The sequence below is a fragment of the Lissotriton helveticus genome, chromosome 7 (assembly GCF_964261635.1).
Source record: "Lissotriton helveticus chromosome 7, aLisHel1.1, whole genome shotgun sequence".
Lineage (NCBI taxonomy): Eukaryota > Metazoa > Chordata > Amphibia > Caudata > Salamandridae > Lissotriton > Lissotriton helveticus.
In genome coordinates, this window is record NC_136068.1 from 1,685,537,132 (window position 1) to 1,685,561,053 (window position 23,922).

The 23,922-nt window shown below is 48.9% G+C and overlaps 1 protein-coding gene across 1 annotated transcript in view; it reads right to left on the bottom strand.

The window, feature by feature from the left end:
* LOC144770662 (uncharacterized) overlaps positions 1–23,922 on the bottom strand; it is a 93,103-nt gene that overhangs the window by 50,728 nt on the left and 18,453 nt on the right. The window lies entirely within an intron of this gene.

Here is a 23,922-nt window from a genome sequence, read left to right on the forward strand (position 1 = left end):
TGACACAGTTTAATTTCAGGCTGATGAACCTGGCATCATCCACAAGTTCTTGCGCTAGCTTATGTGGGTTCACCATTGTGAAGACCAATTCAGTTATGCGATTCTGCAGTGCTAGACCTGTCAGACTAAGGGTGTTCTTCTCCCAAATATTTGCAGATCTTGTTTTTGCTGACCTTGGGACTACTACATGTGCCCGTGCCCAGCCATCTAAGTAGCCCTTTAAACATTTTACATGTCTGCTATTACAGCCTATGTATGGAGTTTAAAATGGTCATTTCAACCAGGCATAATAAACCTTTTACCAAGCCCAAATCTTCCTATTTAGGTCGAGCATCAGCGATGACCTGTTGTATCTCTGTGTGGCTTTGGCAAACCCACCCATTGCTATTGGCTGTTAGCTGCAGCATTCAGAAATGGTGGTTTATTATTGGTGCATTTCTGTTAAAGTCCCTCCTTTGTGTGTTTAGCTCTCTTTCCGGCGATTTCACTAGGAGAGCATTTTGGCCGGCCATCACACAGTACAGCGTGTGATGACCTCTCTTCCCTCCTCCCATCTGGCTATTGCAGATCAGACGCGATCATCTCTTAATGATTAAATGCCTTTCACCCCTAAATTAATTGTAATAATGAGGGAAGGCAATCTTCTACAGACACAATATGTCTCCGGAGAGGCTGTAGCTGGAGGCAAGATGGAACTTTCTATTTCCACTCTCCCTCTCTGGTCAGCTGTGTACATCCTCCTTCTACCCTCTGTCCTGGTACCTCCCAGTGCACAGAGAGAAAGAGAGGTCGCCGGGGTCACCATTTCCATGTTTATCAGGTTTCACGTTCTCTACAATTACACGCAGTCCGAGCAGCGGGCCCTCTTGCATTACTGTGCCTCATAGTTACGTACAGGGAGAAAGGAGGAGCTGAGGGGGTGACGTGGAAGAGAGATAGGTGGGGCTACAGCCCCGGAAATATCTCAATACTTCTGTAATTGCTACACCCACCTAGACCATGCAAAACTTGATTACGCGCTGATTCCTACACTGGGACCAATCACCTAGGTTGTTCTCTCCACTTCCTGTCTCCTTTCACCAAAATAGTCACCAGTCTCCACAGCCATTCCAAGGTTCCCTTGGACCTTTCTTCTTATATTAAAGTGACTTACCTCATTTCACCCTCCCTCCCACATCTTACAGTGCATTGCCTTTCTCTTCTCTCCCACTATAACAGTGACCTGCCTACACTGCCTGCTCCCAACCTGCTTCCCCATTCTTTTTTTTAAGCGCATTTGTGCTAAAAGTAAAAACACCACTGTTTGTGCTGCTTACACCAATCTATTTTATATTGTTAAATAAATAAAGTACTTGCTGCATCTTGTAGGCGTCAGCATGCGTACTGGCGTGCTCCTACAAAATTACGCAGTTGGCTGTATACTGTTTTTTGTTTGTTTGTTTTTTAAACAAAAATGTAAGTCATGCTGCTCTACTACAGTGCCCGACCAAAAGCCCGGAGTCCTCAGGGCCGCAGAAGAACATTGTAACCAACCACAGCAAGAAGCGAGCCATATTTAGCTTAGCATTTTCTCTGTGCATCTAACACGTGAGCTTTATTTTACAAGGAAAATCTGTATGGTGTGTGAGTGCAGCACTCGAAAGGCTGAGGATGTAGTAAGCAGCAATGGAAAGGCTACGAACATCTGGTGTAACCAAACTTAGAAGGCAGAACTCTGACGAAAAGCACAAACATGTAAACATGGCTCCCATCCAAACAATCCCGTCTCCTAAGGTCGACTGCACGCCACTACATGCACATGAAAATATGTCTGTTCGGAAATATCTGGTCTTTAAACTTCTTTATTTTTTACTGCTGCTGTAACTATTCATGTTTCATTTTTTTGTAAGCAAATTGACTTTGTTGAACTTATTTCATCAGAGAGAGCCTGTATCTCTGCGCTTTCCCGCCATTCATCAACTCTGTTTTAAAATAGGCGCATCACACCACCTTCCTAATACTACATAGTGGGTTATGCATATAGCGCAGGCCTGAGCTGGATCGACTCTGGACGCTTCGCGGTTGGAAGTAGTGCCTTAACAACGTGCTCAGGAAAGGTGAGTTTTGAAGTTTTTCTTGAAGGTGAGGTCCGGGTTCAGTGGGACGCTCCATGGGGTTGGTCCTTAGACTGAGTAGTGTTGGCTTCCTTCCAAGCTGCACTTGTGTTTTGCAGCAGGTTCCATAAAATGAACGCAAGCTCTGTTTTACATTGCTTATTTAAGATGTTGTCTTCCCATGGAAGTGGAGTGAGGCAGAAAGTCTAGAACAATACTGAGCGGGCAGGAGACGGTGAAGGTGGATTCCCACATCTTCCTTCCCTCTACTGTTTGCTTATGTTATGTCACAGTGTTTCCTCAATTGTATTGTTCAAGCAGCAGCCAAGGGACCCATTTACCGCCATTCACTGCTGTTGGGACAGCTTGTGAATGGCTCCTAGTTTTCCACAGCATTACCTGGTCCTCACAGCTCCAGCAACAAGGTCACCGTCAACACTCCTGCATCTTCCGTCATTGGTGGTCATTGCTCTTCCTTGTCTCCTGGTCACCTCCGAATGGCATAGACTTCGTCCTCTCTGCTTGCAGGTTCTTCTCATCATGAATCCACCCTTGGATTCCAGACTATCTCACCTTCTTCGCCAGCTGCATCTTTACTGAAGTCCTCCATTATGGTCTAAGGCAGTTTTCGATGTCAATTCACAGCTATTTTCCCGACTTTCCTGGTGTAGGTATCCTGGTTCCTGGGGTATCCACAGGTGGATGACTCTCCAAACTTCTGTCTTCCATGCGGTTTCTTCAGGCTACACTGGAAAGGGCACTTCTTTAAAACTGCTACCACGACTTTCCAAATGACATTTATTGAGTAAGTGGCTGTGTTTCCACACTGCACACAGCCTCCATGGGGTTCCCGGGTACTTACCTCAGGTGGTTTCTTGTGTCCCCAGCTCTTCTGAGTCTCCTGATTCAAGTCCCGTCTTCGGTCACAGTTCGCATTCCACTTCTTTAGTATATGATTTGGTCTCCCCCTGGAGACGACTGTGTATTTGTGCTTACTTACATGTTTACAAGTGAAATATTGTCTAGATATCTCCAGGTAGGAGATATACTGATGTGTTAGTGAGTGTGTATAATAAATATGCATATTTTTATAACTACACTGTGTGGTTCATTTTCTGTTTAAACTACAATATATGATTAGCTCTGGTAAAACTAGCTGCTGAACACTCCTTCTGGTCAAGCCTGAAGGCTGCTCTCCATAGCTACCACTTAGAGAGCTTTCTATGGTTGTCCAAGACCACTAAAATCACCATAAGGGTTGTCTGGCTTAATGAAAGGTGCTTCATTTAAATAAGTGTGCATCATACATAAGCCAGCCTCTTACAAATAGTAACAAAGAATGAATCGACTATCACAATATGTGCAACATTTGGCCACATCATTTGCAGTCTTTCTGCATGGTTTAGTCAACCCTTCTACATAATTTTATCTTCCTTTGATACATAAGTCCGGTGACCATGACCATTGGATGCAAAATAAAGGTCTCTCTCTACAATGGTGAAAGTGAAATGGTGATCTTAGACACTGAGCAATACTGCCTCATATCTTATAGCTTGGCCGGTGGAATTAAATTCACTGCCAAGCACATAAATAACAAGAATTAAGCTCTCCTCCAACCCTGTAAGGCTAAAGCTCCTAAACTCGGAGCAATACTGCACAGGGAACTACAATGAAACCCTAAATAAATGTACTCTGTATGTGCTATTATTAGTGCTGGGATGCCTTCGGGTAGCTACGCGCTCAATAAATGTTTTTATTCATTCATTCATTCATAAATGTGGTCTCATCTGCCATCAACATCTGTTAACAGCGTTTCCACTATTGCTCCACTGCTCTTATAAATACTTCACCGTGCCCCGGTCCTGCCAGGATTACTACAACAGTTTATGCACAGGCCTCTCCAACACACCTCTTCCAAAACTCCAGAGTTCTAAACTATGCAGATAGCTGTCATTTTATCTGAAACAATAGGACAACACCACTCAGGCAGTAACATGCCTTCATTGGCTCTCAGTAAAAGAAAGAGCAATAGTCAAAACCTTCTGCCTCATACATGGGGTGATCTGTGGGTGGACAGCAAACTACCAAACAAAACTGTTCATGCTTTACTATGTAAACAAAAGCCTAGGGGGTCACTTGACTATTCGACTAATTACATACAGGTGAATAGGTTCATGCTCATTTCATTCTTTACCAACTAACCAAAAACCTCAGGCGGACAGACCAAAGTCACTTCACTATTCAACAATGTAATAAATGCGATTCGGTGGTGTTGAATGACGTTTCACTGCAACTAAGACTGGAGGGTGACTTGTCAAGTTCATAAAATCCTTGAATACTAACCTATTCTCTCTGGTATTTGGATAGTTGAATACACTGTAGATGGTACTCGCCCAAGACCAGCATGCCTCCATCATCACCTTCAGCTTTTTCATCTTTTGGGACATAAAAGATGGCGAACATCTTTTGTATGCGCCACCATTACAAGGTGGACCACCTGGAATACATCACCAGGTATTGCAAAATGCTATTCTAGTGCCCTCTAATCTTTGTATCTACCCACACCCAAAGCTCGCAGAGGCCACAAGTCAGGGGATAGTAGCACTTTAATGAAGATAAATGAACTGTTGTGCTAAATTGCACTAGCTGTTCAGAGATTGTTGTGATTCAGACTAAATTATGTATGCCATATTTCTGTTGAGTGAACCTAGCCAAAAGCCAAGCGCCATGGGGTAGTGTTAGCACCATTCAGACTCACGATTATGTAGGCTTGAACACCAGTTCTGGAGTTGTTTTCTGGAAAAAATGATTTTGCATTCTTGAGAAGAGAGAACTGGTGCCAGACTCTTTATTTTTTGGCAGTACGAATATTTACAGTGTGCTCAAAGGTTTCAATAAAAAATTAGAGCTAGTATTGGCTTTTAAGGTGATAGTGGGTGTGCGCCTGGCGTCAATACCCAGCCACCTACTGTAGGTATCCAGATATAAGTGAAAATGAACATGTGTTACTTTTTAATAATGCGAATTTGAGTTGTTTCGCCCGTAACCTTTGAAAAATCTGTGTGCCTTTGAAAACATGACGTGTAAAATAGTTTGCGACCGGCTAATGGTCATTGTGCACTCTAACGGTTTTTTGTTGATGGTTTGGCGACGATTTATGAGGATTAAAACTACTGAAGGAGTATTATGTAGAAAGACCTGGTGTATCGACGTAAAATTTTAAACGGTAGGAGAATTGCAATGAAAAACGCGCATCAGGTAAAACTGGCTCCAGGAACAGGGGCGTCGGCTGCTGTAAGCTCTGTTGATTGGTTAGCGGTTCATGCAAGCGGTGGATTTCCTTCGGGGTTAGGGCCAGTAGAAACGGAAAGCGTTGCTAGGAAACTCACATTTTGTTTACATAACATTAACTGATTCCTTGAAGCCCGACTCGACACAGGACCTGCAAGAAATGAACTTCTGAACTAGTAAAGCCGTGGATTGTGATAAATGGTCCCTGGTTTCTTCCTTCCTGGAGCCAATATGGTCGTGATTTAACACCAGTTCCTGTCACAGGTAGGTGGTCTTGTTATAGAGGTGAAACGTCAAATTCCCTACATGCAAGCAAGGGAAATCAGACTGAAACACATCAATGGCTGGGATACAGCAGATACCTCAAACTCCGTGCGCCTGGTGCCACTGAACGTGCTGCACTAATTATAGCTATGTTCCAGGCCACCTAGCAATGCACCGATGTGCCCATGGGACCAGTCCCCATGATACTCGGCGCACGTCATCCCTTGCATGGCAGCACTGATTGAGGCCTGTCCATCAGTAATGCTTTAGGAAGGGGTCCGGTGACATCATGTAAGCATGAGAGACCCGGGACTGGAAGGGGGATGCTTTTTATCAGCTGCTCGGTGGCTTGAAGCGGGAAGGTGGGTGTCAATCCTGGAACTGAACAGTCAGCATGTGCTCACAGACTGCAATTTAACATAACTCAGGGGAGCAATGCGTCTGCTGCAGAGAGATGTGCATATTCAATGGGTGTATTCAGGGCTCGAGTCGGGGGTACACACAAGTGGATGGCGTCCCCCCACTCTTTTCACAGTGTGGAAGCCGCGCTCCCCCCTGCCAAGTAAAGCTGGGCCCCACAGAATAAGCTGAACGTGTCCCGGTGTAATTTTCAGACAGCGGGACACGTTCCGCACGTGACCTCATGAGGTCATTTGCATAGTGCCAGTCCCCCCACTTCTTTTTATAGGACTTGTGCTCTGGGTGTATTTGTAGTTTAAACTCCTACATTTTTCCTGGTGGTTAATGCACTTACTGAAGAGGTCTGTGGGTAATTTCTGGTCAGAGGCTGGACATTTCATTAAAAAGCTCGAATATTAATAGTTCTGTTTTAAGAACCTCTCATTTAGCTTGTAGATCACATCTGTATGTTGTGTAAATTAATATTGTTGCTACAGAGATTCTTGTTTCACTTGTAGTGCACAAATTACAATCGCAGTAGTATAGCTCAGTGAGTTATGCACGCGCTGCAAACAGCTGTATGTAACCTGCAAGGCATTAGATTGAACCCTTACAGGCTTTAACTCCATGTTTACCTATTCTATGGCTGATAATAAGAACTTTTTACTGCAACTATTTATTTAAGTGGCAATAACGTTAGGGTTCAATTTATACTTTGGCCCAATGGGATTCTCATGCAAAAAGAACAATTGATGGACAGAATGAAAAACAATGTCATACATTCATCCCAGTACAGAGATCTGGGCCTAAATCCATCATTTTTTTGCTCGCCATTCCAGTTTGGTCCGAGCCATATTTGATTTTATTTTATATATGTAGAGCCCAACAATCACCCAAAGGCATCAAGGCACTAGAGACAAGCCGCCCAGAAGCAGGCTGAAAAGGAAGAAGAAAATCCAAATAGATGCTAGACCGAGAATAGCCATGTCTTAAGAGCCTTTCTGAAAGGGAGCAGAAGAGGGAAAGGCCTGAGGGCAAAGGGGAGGGAGGCAAATCTTTCTTGTCCCAGCACCCAATGGGATCAGTCCAGCCCGAACTGCCAGGCCAGATCAGTAATTTGAGTGGTGGATAGGTTAGTCAATTATTTGGATTCAGAAGGATAGCGCAGGGATAGAAGAGGGGAAAAGGTTTGCATCTATATAGCGCTTGTTACCCCCGATGGGGTGTTGATGCGCTTTCTTCAGCGAGTAGCACGCTACTCCGGAACCCATAAAGGTTTAGTGGTGAATTAGTATAGCGGAATATAAAAGTAATTTGAGTGGTAAATATTAGTATGTTATATGGATAGAGAAGGATAGCAGAGGGATAGAAAAGGGAAAAAAGGTTAGCATTCATATAGCGCCTGTTACCCCTAATGGGGTGTTGAAGCACTTTCTTGGCGAGTAGCACGCTACTCCGAAAGCCATAAGTATTAGTGGTGTATTAGTATAGTGAAATATGAAAGTAATTTGAATGGTGGATATTAATCAGTTATTTGGATTGAGAAGGATAGCGGAGGGATAGACAAGGGACAAGGGTTTGCATTTATGTAGTGCTTGTTACCCCTGATGGAATGTTGAAGCGCTTTTTTGGCGAGTAGCACACTACGCCGGAACCCGTTAAAGGATTAGTGTTGAATAGATATAATGTAATATGAAAGTAATTTGAGTGGTGGATATGTTAGTCAGTTATTTGGATTGAGAAGGATAGCAGAGGGATAGAGGTTTGCATACATATATAGCACTTGTCATCCCAGATGGGGTGTTTATGCACTTTTTTGCCGAGTAGCACGCTACTCCGGAACCCACAAAGGGTTAGTGGTGAATTAGTATAGTGAAATATGAAAGTATTTTGAGTAGTGGATATTAGTCAGTTATGTGGATTAAGAAGGATAGTGGAGGGATAGAAGAGGGAAAAAGGTTTGCATTTTTATAGTGCTTGCTACCCTTAATGAGGTGTTAAAGTGCTTTGTTTCGGCAAGTAGCACACTACTCTGGAATCCATAAAGGATTAGTGGTGGATTAATATAATGAAATATGAAATTTGAGAAGTGAATAGGATGCTCAATTTGTCACAACTGATTGACAGTCATTCTCAGTATAATGATTCTTACAGCAGCTCTTTCCCATGCAAAGGAGTTGCATCTTGCTTCATAGGGTGACCAAAGTACATCACCGGATGTTAAATGTTTTTAGTGCTGTGTCTCACTACTTATTGGGTGAATGACAGTAATGCCACTTTTCCAGTTTAAAATGACATTTTACGTTAGCATTGATGTAAATCATTTTGGTCAATTTCACTAAGCGTAAATAAAAATATTTTAATGTTTGTGTCCTGACCCACATCATTGATTTACAGAGCAGGTGGGACAAGTGGATTTCTTTACAGGACATGAAGATTTCTGTACCATTCGTCCCTTGGACAAGTGGATTATTTTAAAAAGTCCACACTCCTCACAGTGTCTGTTTCCAGCCTCAGCCCCAGTATAGGCACTTCACTTGCCTCACCGGTCTCACCTGCAGAGTGACCTGCCTCGCCTCTCTCAGGATGGCCTGCGCGACCAGCAGACACGTGGCCAACGATATGTGCACCACTGCCTTATCTCACTGGGAGACAATTTACAACTTTGAAAGTGCAAAATGGCAGGATTTGAGATGGCTGCTGAGGGCTGAAAGCCTGAAACCGGTCCTAGGATGCTTGTTTCCAGTACAGGGAGGACGTGGCCTAGCAGTTCAGGCTGGACTGTTCCTATTGGCCGCAGGGTCAAGACTGATTTGCATATGGCTGGGTCCCAATTTGAATGGCATGGTGAGCAAAAAAACGATGGTTTTTAGCCCAGATCTCTGTACTGGGGTGAATGTATGAAATTGTTCTGCATTCTGTCCATCAATTTAGGATGAATTACTGCGCCCGGCCGACAGAGCTGCACTAGAGCGCAGCCCTCTTGCCGTGGGCACTCTAGCGCCCCCTCAACATTGTGATTTGTAACTTACTTTACAAGAGCAATTATGTCCGCCAGACCCTTCTGCTTGCGGGGATAAATAGGGTTTGTATGTTCAACAAGAACTCGATATACCCAGAGCCAACTACCGAACTGCACCTTGCACTGTTTTTTTATTGTGCATCTGGCATAGATCAATTCTTATTGTAAAATATAAACAGTGAGAAATGGGTACCAAGGAAACCTATGTATTTCTGAAATAGCCACCAGTTATGAAGTTTAGAAGCAGTGGTTGTTTATAAATCTCTGAATTTGTGTGTAGCCATACTGGCATGTCATTCAGAAGGAATTTTTCAAAATGTCTTCTTTCTTACACACTAGCTTACATTTGGAAGGCTCAAATGCACAGAAATACAAATGGAAAATAAATGTTCTACTATTTGGTATTCCCACACATATCCATATATAAAGGGTAACTTACTTGTGTGGGTAGGCCTAGTGCGTGCAACAGGAAGGGCACAGAACACAACATGGACACATCACTTTTATTAGCTTAAAACTGCCCCCTTTTTAGGTTGAGGCTAGGCAGCGCGCATGCGCTGCTGCAAGCCCTCTTGTGGTCAAAAAAAACGACTTTGGTCCCACCTGCAGTTGGCCATACGTTTAGGCCACTGTTCCTTTTTGCTGCCTTCTAACTCGTTCGGCAGCCCATCAGTCACTTCCCTTGGAAGACAGAGGAGCACCGCCTAAGTATGGGTCCCTTGCGCTTTAATTTTTGAACAGTTGCTTGGCAGAACTTTTTATTGTTGCTTTCTGCCCAATGTTGCCTGCTATCCGCTAGTTTACAAATGTGTCCTTTAATTTTCGGTGCATATAGAGCAAGCTGTCCTGCCTGGCAGCAAGGGCGGAGTGAACGTGAAGAACAACTTCTGTTCCTGGAGCTGTGCGCGCAGCCCGCCATACGGCTACGGGGGTTCCGTCAGATAGGTCGCGGCTGCCCACTGGGCCCAGCCATTGGGGGACAGCCGCAGACTCAGCCCCTCTTCCTGCAGCTGCCGTGGTGGCTATATCCTGGTTGCTGGTCGTGAAGCTGGACTCTAGCTTTAAGCCCTTCCGTGAGAGCTGTTGGACTTGCATCGAGTACTGCAAGTGGCAGCAGCCTGTGGAGGCCCTTCACAGGGTGGTGGTGAGTGTGTGTGAGACAGGCAGCCATGGACAGGGACAGCACCAGTGAGAGTTTGTTAAGCCAGCAGCACTGAGAGCGCTGGCGGTGGAGAAGGACCCAGGCTGCAGCAGGGGTACTTGGTGCCCGAGGCTCTGAGTGCTACATCGCCAGCACCATCGCACCCGCTTAAAGGTGGCTATAGACAGCATAAACCAGGCTACCAACCCCCATTCAACCCTATGGCTGGTCATAGTATGGGGGCCATTCCGTCAGTGCACCAATAGTCCGCCTATCCATAGCCTGTGCAGACTGTGCAGTCCATCAGCAGATTCTCTCCGCACTCATCCCTCAGAGTCATGCTATGTCGGCAGGTCAGACTACTGTTACAGGGAGCGTGGCTGATTTAGCTTAAGGACAGCCAGGGCTAGTGGCCTCCGGGCACACTCTGTCGCAATCCACAGCTGCACAATCCACGGCCTCTGCTCTGACCACTGCTCACGCACCCACAAGACCCTAATGTTATAAAAGAATTATACATGGGTGAACTTTGGACTCACTTTTTTGTGTGGTCCTAAATCCATTTAGGTTTAAAGCATTTTATTATCGTTTCCACAACAAAGAAAAACAATACATACAAGGAATACGGTAATCACGATAATGCAAAGCAAAGACTCTCATCAGAGACGCCATCAGCAATAAAATATGACCAACTATACGCCCACAGAGCCCCATCAGGAGCAAAAGTGACATGATGTACCCATCCCAAACCTAAAGTAGAAAACACCCCCCCAACTCCCTTCCCCCCCTGCCCAAACTCCCCCAACCCTCCCCGTGCCTGTGCTAGTGTCCAATAGCCCTTCATATCCTCCAAGAAGCCCCGCCCTCATCCCATCCTCCCCCCCTCACCAATCACGGGATCGGGGCAGTCAATCGCATCAGCCTGAGATATCGTGGACAAGTGATCTCCTTGAACTCTGATTGTAACAGGACTCTAAAAGGTTGCCACAGGTCGTCAAATTTGTCCACCTCCCCCGCCACCGTGAGGGACATCTTTTCCATCCCCAAAACATGCCACAACCTGTGCAGCCAGCCCGTGATAGTGGGAAGAGTGGTGGTGCGCCAGAATATCAGTATGTTTTGGATCGCGGAGCCTAAAGCGATCGCAATGTGTCTCCCCCTTCTAGAACGCAGTGGGTACATCAAACCATTGGGTAACCCCAGTAGAACATAGGCAGGAAGGCGTGGCAGTTCGATGTCAAAGCACTGGTCCAGCTCATCTAAGACCTCCTGCCAGTACGGACCCAGCAACGGGCAATCCCATAAAATGTGTGTGAGTGTACCTGTTTGCCCACATTCGCGCCAGCACGTGTCTTGGATGTTATGGTTCATGTCATGCAATCTCTGAGGCGTGTAATACCAGTACGTGGATACCTTCGTAAAGGTCTCCGTGAGACCAGTGTGGTATGCCGAGTGCCGTGCTCTATAGGAGATGTCGTCCCATTCCTTGTGACTCAACGCCCTCCCCAGCTCACGTTCCCAGCGAGCCCTCCCGGGGTTATAAAGGTGGTGTGCGGGGGGTTGTAGGAGCCGATAGATGTCCGAGATGAGCTTGGCGTCCGAAGAACGTGTCGCAAGCCACATCTCATATGGAGTGAGTTTGCGATCGGCCAGCTCCCGCACCTGCGGCTGTAGCGCCCAATGGCGGACCTGCATGTAACGCATACGTTCCGTCTCGGGCAAATGGTATTCCCTGCGCAGATCATCAAACGGCACAGCGCCCTCCGAGCCATAAATATGAACCAATGCACAGCACCTGGCCGCTTGCCAGAGCGAAAACGCTCCAGGTTCCGTCCCGGGTCGGAAGTCGGGGTTCCCTGCCAACGGCGTGAGCGGCGACGGGAAGGTGGTGAGCTCATTCCTAACACTCACGACATCCCAAACCCGAAGCGTGGTCTGCGTGACCAAGGACGCATAGAGATTAGGGGGCCGGTGAGTCTGGCGCAGGAAGGGTATCTCCTGTAGAGTCCTACCCGCCACCGCCTGATCTTGAAACAGCCAGTGTCTGTCCGATTCCCATTTACTCCACTCTACCAAGTATCTCAGCTGCGCCGCCTGGAAGTATTTGTGCAAGTCCGGGATGCCAAGGCCACCAGACTCAGGCGCCAGCGTGGAAAGGGCTCTCCGGAGTCTGGGCTTACGACCCTGCCAAACAAATCTTGCGACGTCGGCCTGGGTCTGCCGTATCCACCCTTTCGGCGGTTGCAGCGGTAAGGCCCGAAATAGATACAGCACCTGCGGTAGGAGAGTCATTTTTACAGCAGCGATGCGCCCCAACAGCGAGAGCGTACCTTTGCTCCAACGGAGCAACTCCTCCTTTAGCTTCTTCCCTAGGGCCGCATAGTTAGCGGTGACCATGGCAGGTAGGGATGGCGCCAGCAGTACCCCTAGATACGGGATCAGGTCTCTAGACCACTGCATGGGGAATCTTTCTTGTAGTTCCAGCCTGGTAGCGGAGGCCAGCGAGATGTCAAGGGCCATAGACTTGCTCATGTTCATTTTAAACCCCGCCACTGCCGCAAAGACGTCCAGCTCAGTAAGACAAGCAGGGAGCGCGTCTTTCGGGTTGTCCAACATGAAGATCACGTCATCCGCATACAGGCTGATGGTGTGAATGTAACCCCCCATCCGGACACCCGTCACTGCCAGGTTTCGCCTAATCCTCTGAGCAAACGGCTCCATGTACAGAGCAAAGAGCAGTGGGGATAGAGGGCACCCCTGCCTGGTTCCCCGTTCTATTGCGAATCGGGCGGAGTTGCAACCGTTGACCCTCACAGTCGCAGTAGGAGATTTGTAACAGTTGAAGATGAGGGTACGGAACTTCTCACCCATCCCCAGTTTGCAAAGCACCTTCTCAAGGTAGGGCCAGTGCACGCGGTCGAACGCCTTTTCCGCGTCCACCGAAAGCAGCATACGTTCCCCAGGGACCCGGGAGGCCTTCTCCAAAACGTGGATCACCCTCTTGGTGTTGTCCACCGTCTGCCGACCCGGGACAAACCCGGCCTGATCCGGGTCCACCAATCCCGGGAGATGAGGCGCCAAACGCGCCGCCAGAATTCCCGTGTAGAGCTTGAGGTCCACATTGAGCAGCGAGATCGGTCGATAGGACGCGCATTCAGTACGGTCCTTCCCCGGTTTAGGGATAACCGAAACCGTCGCCCCCAGTAGGTCCGGGGGGATAGCCCCGGGTTCTGCAAAGGAGTTAAAAAGTCGCGTCAGTAGTGGGGATAGTTCCTGGCAAAATGTTTTGTAGAAGAGTGGAGTATAACCGTCGGGTCCCGGGGCCTTCCCATGTTTGAGTCGGGAAATAGCCCCGATCACCTCCTCCGGGCGGATATCCCTTTCCAGGTGATCCGCCTGTTCCGGCGTGAGTATAGGAAGGTCGACCGATGCGAGGTATTCGGTCTCGGCCTGGGCCGAGGGAGGCTCACCGGCGTAGAGATCCTCATAGTATCTGCGGAAGCCGTCTGCAATCTGGCTGTCCTCAGAGGCCAACCCTCCCCCGGGCACTGACAGTTCCTTGACCTTCTGGAGCTGGTGTCGCACTCGAAGTTTATTCGCCAGCAACCGGCCGCAGCGGTCCCCACCAGTATAATATGCGTGTTTCAGGCGTAGCGCAGCATATTCCGCCCTGTCCAAGTCCAGGGCAGAGAGAAGCTTCCGCGCCGCCTTGAGTTGCCTCCAGACTCTGGGGGCCCCCGTCCTCTGGTGCACCAGTTCTAGCTCCCGAACCGAGTTAGTAAGCTCGTCCCTCTTCCGCTGTCTGTCCCTATTCTCAGCCGAGGAGATAGAAATGAACTCACCCCGGAGCACCGCCTTCAGGGCTGCCCACTGCGTCGCCAGGGAGGTATCATCGTTCTCGTTGTGTTCCCGGTACCCAGTAATCGCAGTCCGAATCTTAGCCAGTACGTCTCGCCTATGTAACAGGGTATCTCGGAGGCGCCAGACCCCGCGTGAAGGAGCTACCGGTGGCAGCTGGAAGCAGCCCGACACCGGAGCATGGTCCGACAGCGTGAGAACCCCTATGTCAGAAGCAGTTGCCAGCGCAGCCAGCGGTCCCGACACTAGGAGGTAGTCCAGTCTAGCGTAAGTCCTATGTGCGTGAGAGTAGTAGGAGTAGGCTCTAGAAGTGGGGTGTAGGTGTCTCCATAAATCGTGCATGTCCAGGTCCCCCAAGTGTGAGGCGCTAAGCTGCGAGAATTCCCCAGTTTGGGGGTGACGCTGCGCGGACCTATCTAAAGATGAATTAAAGACCATATTCAAGTCGCCGCCAATAAGTATGTGCCTGTCTGGGGTAGTCGCGATGTCAGCTAAGGCAGACTGCAAAAACAAATCCTGGCGATCATTAGTGCTATATGCTGAGCCCACCGTGAAAAAGAAACCCCCTATCCTAACCCTATAAGCCAGGAGCCTCCCCTTCTGCTCCGCCACTTTGTGCAGTACCTCCCCTTTGAACTTCCCAGACACCAAGATGGCGACCCCCGCTGTTTTAGACGCCCCAGAGGAAAAAAGCTGAACCGGGAACTTCGGAGACCTCAACCTGGGACAGTCACGGGCCAAGAGATGAGTCTCCTGCAAAAGGCAGATATCCGCCTGGGTGCTTTCAAGGAGGGACAGTATCGCCCTGCGTTTGACCGGGTTATTCAACCCCTTTACATTAAGGGTCACAATCCTCAGGGCCATGAACAAATAGTGGAGTCACAGCGGTAAGTGGGCCCGAATGCATTATCACCTCACAAGGCGGGAAAGCGGGTCGAAACAAGCGCCCCAGAGGACCAATCAAGGGCAGCAACAGGTCGGTGACAGGTGGGCCAGAAGCATCAGAAGGTCCCAGCCAGCTAGGCAGCACGTGATGGGACCAAAGCCCTGCAGAGCCAGCCCGACAACTCCCCCATCGGCCCAGTGTGGAAAGGACAAGACAGTAACAGCTACATGGAACCTCAGCGGGCACCCAGCCTCCAGACCGAATCCCCACCCGAGTGGACCCCCCCCCACCCCTGTGAAGCGGCAGAAGAGCACAAGTAGCACAACATGAGACAAATGAGGCACAACCCGAACCCCGAACCCCCCCCATCCCCACACCCCAAACCATCCCCAAACACCCCAACTCCCTACGTCTCACCCCCTCAGACCTACCCAGTTCCCCCCCCACTCCCCACAACAACAACCCCAACTTCACGGAAATCCCCAGTGTCCCAGTCCAGCCCCTAACGGGCAAGTCTGTGGAAAAGTGTCCGAGTGGACGTCCAGCCACCTTCAATGCTCCCCCAGAGCCCCCCCCCCCCCGGAACCCTCAAACCTGCAGCGCCGGTGACGCCAAGATGATCTCCCCCCGGATGCTGCTCAGGCCGTCAAGGCCACTCCGCTAGGCGATGTGGAGCCGGATACCTCCCTGATGGCGCTGTCCATGTCCGCCCTGATCGTAGGAGAGTCCGGCCTAGATGGTTGAGGTGTGGTCCGGCGCCGACGAACTGTCTGCCAGCCCTCTCTAGAAGTGCGTCGGCGAGGCGCTGGTGTGTCTTCATCCGTAGCGGTGATACCCAGCACTCCACACGTGTCCTGGAGGGATCTCATTTGATGCAGCGCTCCGTTCCACCGGAAAATAAGCCGGAAGGGGTGCCCCCAGGAGTACTGCGTGCCATGCTCCCTCAGGAAATCCGTTGCGATTTTGAAGGATTTGCGTTTCTGCAACGTTATGGTGGACAGATCGTGATATAAAGCAATTTGGTGACCTCCGAAGCTCACCGGTTGTTTCTGACGTGCTTCACGGAGGATCCTCTCCTTCAGAGGAAAGTCCGGCAGAAAGGCCAAGATATCCGGAGGCGGCGCCGCAGCTCGGCGCGGCGGCCCAACCCTATGCGCTCTGTCAATCCTCACCGGAAAGTCCTCCGCTTCTCCAAGGATATCCCGAAACAGACCCCGCAGGTAGGCCGCGACGTCCTCCCCTTCTTCGTTGGACGGAACGCCTCTGACCCTGATGTTGTTGCGCCTGGACCGGTTCTCAAGATCCTCGGCATGGGCCTGCAGGTCGATCTGTTGATCCCTGAGCCGTAGTACCTCCTGTTGCAGCTGCGTGATCTCCTCGTCCCTGGCCTGATGAGTGTCTTCAATGGTGGCGACCCGTTCTCCAAGCGAATCGACTTCCCTCCTCACCTCTCGGACCTCGCCAGCAACCTCCTGTTTCAGCGCCTGAAAGTCCTCCCTGAGCGTGCTAAACAGTGACTCCAGAAAGGACCTGGTGACTGGGGGCTCTCCACCCTCTGCTCCACGAGAGCCGGTCGAGGGGCTCGGTACTGGTTGGGATCTGTCCTGCCTCTGGGCGCCCCTGTTCAGCATCTCGGGCAAGGTGCGGTCTCCTTTCTTTCCCCCTCTGTTGCCCGCCATCGCGGAGGGGGGGTGCTTGCCGCAACAGGGAGGGCACCTATAGAATTCCGAACGGCTGGACGCTGTATGGCCGAGAGTCACGCAAAGGCTCCGTCCGCCGCGGCTCGTGACGGTCAACTCCTAGTCAGAGAGCGACCTGTGTCTCAGGAGCGTCGTCTCTAGGATGGGCGCAGCAGTCCCCCTCCAGCCGCAGGGCACCCCCCCCTTCTCCGTAAAGCCAAAGGAAAAGTCCACAGGCGAAGACTGTGTGATGTGCCCCTTCCAAGCAGAACCAATGCACCACGATGTCAGGGCACCCTCCTCACCTCAGGGCCAGCGTCCGCTGCACAGCACGTCTGTAGGGGTCGAGATCGCCACCACCGTACCACAGTAAAAGGCGTCGCGGGCCTGTTCCCCACGAGGTCAGTGGACCTCACCACAGTCTAAAGGCACACGATGCAGAGGCTATGCGGGTCCTGCTTCTCCAGGGATGCCACCCCTGGGGGCGCCCAGTGCAGCAGTCGGCCCCCGTGTTCGTGTAGAGAAGGACGAGGAGGCAGGGGCTCCCCCCGGCCAGGTCCACAGGCCGCCCGTCACCTCCACGCTACAGGCCCAGCAAGGATCTCTTCGGAATTTCGCCAGGGGTGAGGGTCACTTGTCGCCTGCAGAAACAGCGAGGCTCTTCCGAGCTGCTCTCCACCTCCTCTCTTCACCCCCAGTCACGGGGGGCCCTGGGGGGAGGCACCGAGGTCGGCGCGTAGGTACAGGCCCTCCGGCCCAATCAATCCCCGGACTGGCGTAGGAGCTTCCCTCCGGTCCAGCCCCCTGGGTCGTCGGCCAGCGCGATGCTGTCCCGCCGGGTCTCTGGTCTCACAGCCGCGGTGGCGGCGTGTGCCGAGTGCACACCAAGTCTGTCTGCCCACCCTAGCGTCGCCGGGGCCCCCCCTCCGACCACCGGTGGGCCCCGGTCCGCGGCCGCTCTCGATCTCTGCTGGCTCGGCGGCCCACCCCAGCCCCAGGGGCCGCTCCTGTGCAACCTCGCCGCGCCCAGGGGGTCACCGGGGATTCCGCTGGACCGCCGGTCTGCGGTTCGCCTACCTCCGACCTTGCGGGGCTCCAGAAAGAAGGCACTAAATGTGGTGCACAGGCCCAGGCCTCCCGCTCCGCCCGGTCCCCAGGCTGTCGTAGCTGTTCCTCGCTGGACCCGCCTCCTCCGTCCGGGAGCCGGCGCGTCTCTGACCGGCTGGTGAACTCCGTCCGCCCGTCTCACCGGCCGCTGGCAAAGGGTGCGTCTCTGATGCGCCTGGCCTCGTGTTGTCACCGGGGCTCCACGCCGGACCCCCGACTGGATCCGGACACCGACTCCACAGCCCTCCGCCGCGTGGTAGGCCAACCCAGCTCCGGGGGCCGCTCCGGCACAGCGCCGCTATGTACAAGGAGACACCGGGGCTCAAAGTTGGGCTGTCGCTCGTCTGCTCGCTCCGGCCGTGTTCGCCGCTCGATCTGGGGGAGATCAGCGGTGCCAGGCGGCACAGGGGTTCCGGGGTTTCGGGAGCACACAAGGAGAGCGTCCTCTCAGCCCGCCATCTTGGCCACGCCCCCCTAAATCCATTTAAACTGCAATGAGGCACAATGTGTCTAAACTCACACGTTTCTGAAACAGCTAGTGTGTTTGTGATGCAACACAAACTGCAAAAAGTAAAGTGCCATTTGGAATTTGAAGTGCTACATTGCAGGTCATATTTATTCAATGTGTTTCTATAGCGCAAACAAGCACATGAGCACCAGAACACTTTGGAACAAACAAAAAGGAATGTTTTCTCAATTGCAGCAGAGGAAAACATTTTGCTATTCTCGCAGAAAGGTGAAGGCAAAAAGAGAACATGCCTGTCGTATTTCTTCCTGTTGAATGTTCCATGCTCACAAAACAGAGAAAGATGTGGTTTAATTAGATGTTGTCTATCTCGATTCACAAAGCTTTTTCTATGTCTAGGTCTGTCTTACTCCTTGCTCGTATGAGCTACCTCTAAATAACCAGAGCTGATTCACCAAGCATTCTCTTTGAGTAGGTGTAGCATAGTCCTAATAGCCTTAAGTTGGACTTTATCATTAGTGTTTAGGAGTAAGGCAAGGGGTACCCACCACAGTTTGAGAGTAAACATATCTTACCCTGAAACTATTCACTAAAAATGGTCTGTGAATCTGGCTGGGGGATACTGGTTAACCTACTTTATTCCCATGACCGCATTCATTAAGGCTGGAGACGCTTAGGGTGCACTTAGATTGGTGTTACCTGTGGCAATTTCAGACAGGACTTCAGCTGCAAGGAGAACTGGGCCTTATTCGAGAGTCGTCTGGTTTAGCAGATGTTTGGTAGTGGGTATATTAGATTTTATTGTGGTGTGCGGTTGAAAAGTCATGCGGCCATCCGGATGTTTACCGAGGGACATTCCAAGAGGAGAATTTCAACCCAGAACTGGGCACGTGACGATTCTTTGCCGAAAAGAATGAACTCTGTCCTGATGGAATTGATTTAAACCCACTCAGTCATCGAGGTATTTCATGCAGTGTCAAAGGTAAGTGAGGTGGTAGGGTACAGCTGCACCTTTGCACATGGGTGTTTTTTCTTCTGGACTTTTTTTCTAGTTATTTAATTCTATCCAGTGTATTAATGAATAGCATTTATGATTTTGAGGGTTTCTGGGGCGGTACCCACACCCTTACTGGAAGCCGGAGACCCACACCATCTCAATTTCAACCGCAAAACAACATACACAAATAAAGCATTGATCAAGCAAAACACAAATGATGAATTACTTATTCAAATTCACAATCCAATACAAAAAGCTACATTTTAAAAGAAATGTAGGAGCTTTTATGAGTTCAATTGAAGCCACCCATTGTACATGCTATTTTCTGTTTGATGCATTTGCACTATTCCTACGAATCAATTTGAGGATATCAAATTAATATTTGTCTTCCGATTGCAATACCTTAACATTTACAGAACAATTCAAAATGTTGTTTATATAATGCTTATTAATCAGCTAATATTTAACTTTGTAAGCAGACGCGGACAGCCTGAGTAAACATCACGGACCACAGGTTAAAAACAGCTGAACTAGACCATATCACAGCTAGGTTAACACATTAAAAGTAGTCTTGCATAAATACATAACTAGCCGTCGCAAAGCGTGTTTTTGTTTGGCCGTTTTGCAGGTTTTTTGGGGCCTGCTTTAATCACCAGTGTTAAAGTCTGGTGTTTCAGAATACGCCAGCCTTGTAGCGGTTAATCAGTGTTGTTTCATTTACAATGCCTTTTATTTAAGTCTTTTGAAAGCCTGCAAGCGGTGCATGAACACAAACTTTGTGCTTATAGTCACTGCTTACGAAAAGCAAGGCTGTCAGTAACTGCACCTCTTTTACTGCCGACCTTGCTTCTGGTAAGCAAGGACTATAAGTACAAGTTGCGTGTTTATTGCACCTCTTGCAGGAATTCAAAACACATAAATCGAGGCATTGTCATTTGCAATGCCATTCGCTCAAACTCTCACAAACGCGAGACCTATTGCATTGCAAATGCTTGTTTCTATCTGGGTAGCTGCGGATTGTGGGCCCTAGGCTCAGCTGGCACACAGGGAAACCTAGCAAACCTGTCCATTTTTTAAAACTAGACACCCAGGGGATACCAGGGAGGAGTGAAACATCACATTTTTGTAAGTAAAACTTCTGGAATCTGCAGGGAGCCACAACTTTCCTCCCCCTATCATTCCCCCAAGTATTCTAATAACAAGCACTTGCAATGCAACAGGCCTTGCACCAGCTAAGTGCAGAGCCATTTGGCCTGCAAATGGTAAAGCAATACGGTGGACAAACAATTTTGTGCCGCCATTGTTACAAAAGTGATAAGAAGAAAAAAAAAGTTGTTTGTCCACAGTATTACTTTCACAGCGGGAAAGACGAGGCAGACGAGGTGAACGCCAGCTTTTATCCAACATCCAGAACATATCCAGTTCTTGGTTATACAACAAGAAAAACATTACACCTCGCCGGGATGAATTCTTACACTTTTAAGAAATAATTTTATCAAGTTAAAAAGAACGCAGAAAAGGAAGCTAATCAGAAAATACTGATGCAACACGCATAAAGAACACTAAAAGCAGAAAAATTCCATACTGCAAAAAAAGAACTATATAACAAAACGCTCATCTGTGGGATGAGAGGGAAATAAGTGAAAACTTGCAGAGTCAGACTAAGGCAGATCCACCCGTCACATCACGACAGGGGTCTAAGAATAAAAATCAAGGATACCGTCTCCTGAGAGCAAGTCAAAGGTATAGAAAAATGATGAACCCCACACATCAGCAGTCCTGATGAAGGTGTAGACATACCGGTTGTGAACACCGAAACGCGTCGACGCACTTAAATATAGAACCCAGCTAGATCCCTATCAGAGAGCAGATACACCTGGATTATGGTTACTGTGATCATTGTCATCTAATGCATATTTATGTGTGACATTTATAAGAGGATTCTGGGTCAGTTTCAAATAAGAATAGGAAATAGTCCAACCCAAGGTGGGGCAGAGGTTGATTTGTTGAAATTTAGAAGCATACATTGGGTATAATTTTGACAAGTATTGTTTGTTAAAAAATGTTATGTTCTTTTTCTCTTTGATATACAGGAATGTACTTGTTTAACCGCTGTAGTTTGCACATGTATAGATTGACATGTATTTGAGTTGATATCACTGCATTTTCCAATTGTTTTTATATTGTACAGACATTTGTCTGTTTTTAACTTGTAGTACAAAAGCTTTTTTAATAAAATCAGAAAGATTGTAAACGTCATATTTTTGTGTTGGTCTGACATTGTATGAAAATGGTAAGGTTTGACTGAGGCGAATGCACGCAAAGAAAAGATACACAGTCCAGGGATTTTCCTTTGACTATAATTGTCGTTAGTACCCTGTTCCCTGGAACTCAGTGGGGTCACCTCTTCCTTGTGAAGTTACTTTCACATTTGCCAAGGCACCAGCTCTGCATTCAACGAATGCGAGACCTATTGCTTTGGAAATGCTTGTTATGATATGATGCTAGTTGTTAGTATCGCTCAGTCAGAGGCAGCTGAAGAGAGATTGTTAACCAGGCAAACATTTGTGCATCATCAGTGGATTGGTGGGGTCAGTTGATAAGTCAGCAGCGTGGGGTGCAGCAGAGTTTCGAGTACATGCTCATAGGACTGTGACTCAGTATTGCACCAGGTGCCCCTCGCCATGTATCTAGATTGTGTCGTACCCTGTGATTGTCTCCCACCAGACACCAAGAGGCATCCGGTGCTACCCATGTTTTGTGGGGATAGGCTATGATTAGCCCTCTCATCCAGTCCCTGTGCCGACGTGGGCGTGTGGTAGGTGAAGTGTTCATCTGGTAATAAAGTATGTAGTGTTTGAAGAATTCATATAATACTTGGCAGACATTCAGCAAGTTTTTGCTTACTATCAGGTTTCGAGCAGATCTGTCGGGGAAGGGGCAAAGACAAATGGAATGACAATGAGAGGTTCACTCACTTATAACTTTGGCGCTGCTCAATTAATCTGCATGAATTTGGAAGCTGGCAAAATTGGGAGGGTCCCCGGAAAGACAAGCCCTACAACCACCCCTACTGCAAACAACCATGGTGGGTTCGACACAGGGCCTAGCGTATGGGTGTGCAGTGCAGAAGGAAAGAGGAAAGAATGAGTCCATTTGCTCAGCATGAAAATGGGTACATTCGGGTACACCATTAGGATTTTTTGTTTTAGAAAATAACACCAAAATGTCTTTGCTATATGCCTCCATCTGCCCACCCATTTCATGATTTGCATGAGCACACATGCGGACACTGGTGCCGCCCTAGCTGAAAATGTTGAGCCAACCTTGCCTCCAACAATGGTTAGGGTGCCCAAAAGCAAGGCATAGGTCAATCGTATGTGGAATACAATTAAAAACCTATCTATGATCTAGTATTACCCAAACCATATTTTTCCAGTTATTTCGTTATTTTACTGGCTTCTGAAACACAGAATTATAACCAGGAACTGAACTTGATTGCAGATAAGGGGCCAGATGTAGGTGGCCATTTACCGACCGGTAACGGCCAATTTCGGCCGTTACCGACCGGTAAATGGGTTTTTGGTATGTAGGGGGCCAATTTTACCAAATCGGTAAATTTACCGAATCGGTAAAATACCGAATCGGTATTTTTACCGATTCGGTAACTTCCAGATGTAGGTGGGACTCTTCTGAGTCCCAAAGGCCTTTCAGATTCGGTATTTTACCACCAAATCCAATTGGGTAGTAAAATACCGAATCCAGGTGTGCATGCACATGTGTGCATGCACACCTATGCCATGTGACAGACAGACATGCCCTTAGGGCATGTCTGTGTGCCACATGGCACACATGCCTGTATTTGGGGTGCTAGAGGGTGTCAAAGTGACACCCCCTGCACCCTTGCTGGAATCGGTATTTACCGAATCGGTAAATACCGATTCGGTAATGCCCATTGTTTCCTATGGGCTTCAAGGCCCATAGGAATCAATGGGCATTACCGAATCGGTATTTACCGATTCGGTAAATACGATTTTTACAGATTCGGTAATTCAATTAACAAATTTACCTACATCTCCCTCCTTCTATTTCACGATTCATAAATACCGAATCGGTACAATTCGGTATTTATGAGTCGGTAAAATAGAATTACCTACATCTGGCCCAAGGTCCTCAAACTCGACACCTTTCCAGCCAGCGCATTTCCTGCCTGCTTTTTACACTCAGACCACAAAAGTTCTGCAGCACCATCTCTTAACCTAGCTGATTTCATCTCGGTCTCTAGCAGTTTTAAATGTCTTAGATTTTTGTCTGCACCACCAGGGGTATAGAAGACACTAAGGGGCCGATTAGGATGGCGGACGGACTTGCGTCCGTCCGCCATCCCAGAGGTGGAGGGACCATCCGCATGTGCTGCGGCGGTCCCTCCGTGCAAATTAGGATGTGACCGCCACCCTGGCGGTCACATCCTGGATATTTAACATTGCGGCGGGTGCTGCTTCAAGCAGCACCCGCCGCAATGTTAAAAGTGCATGTTTCACATTTACATGCACAAAGCGGCAGGCACCGCGCGGTGCCTGCCGCTTTGTGCATGTAAATACTGGGGGGTACCATAGGTACCCCCCATGTGCACCCCCCACCCGCCTACACCCTGGGGGCCCGCAACGGGCCCCCAAAATCAAAAGTACACATGCTTTTCCACGGCGGAAAAACCGCCGC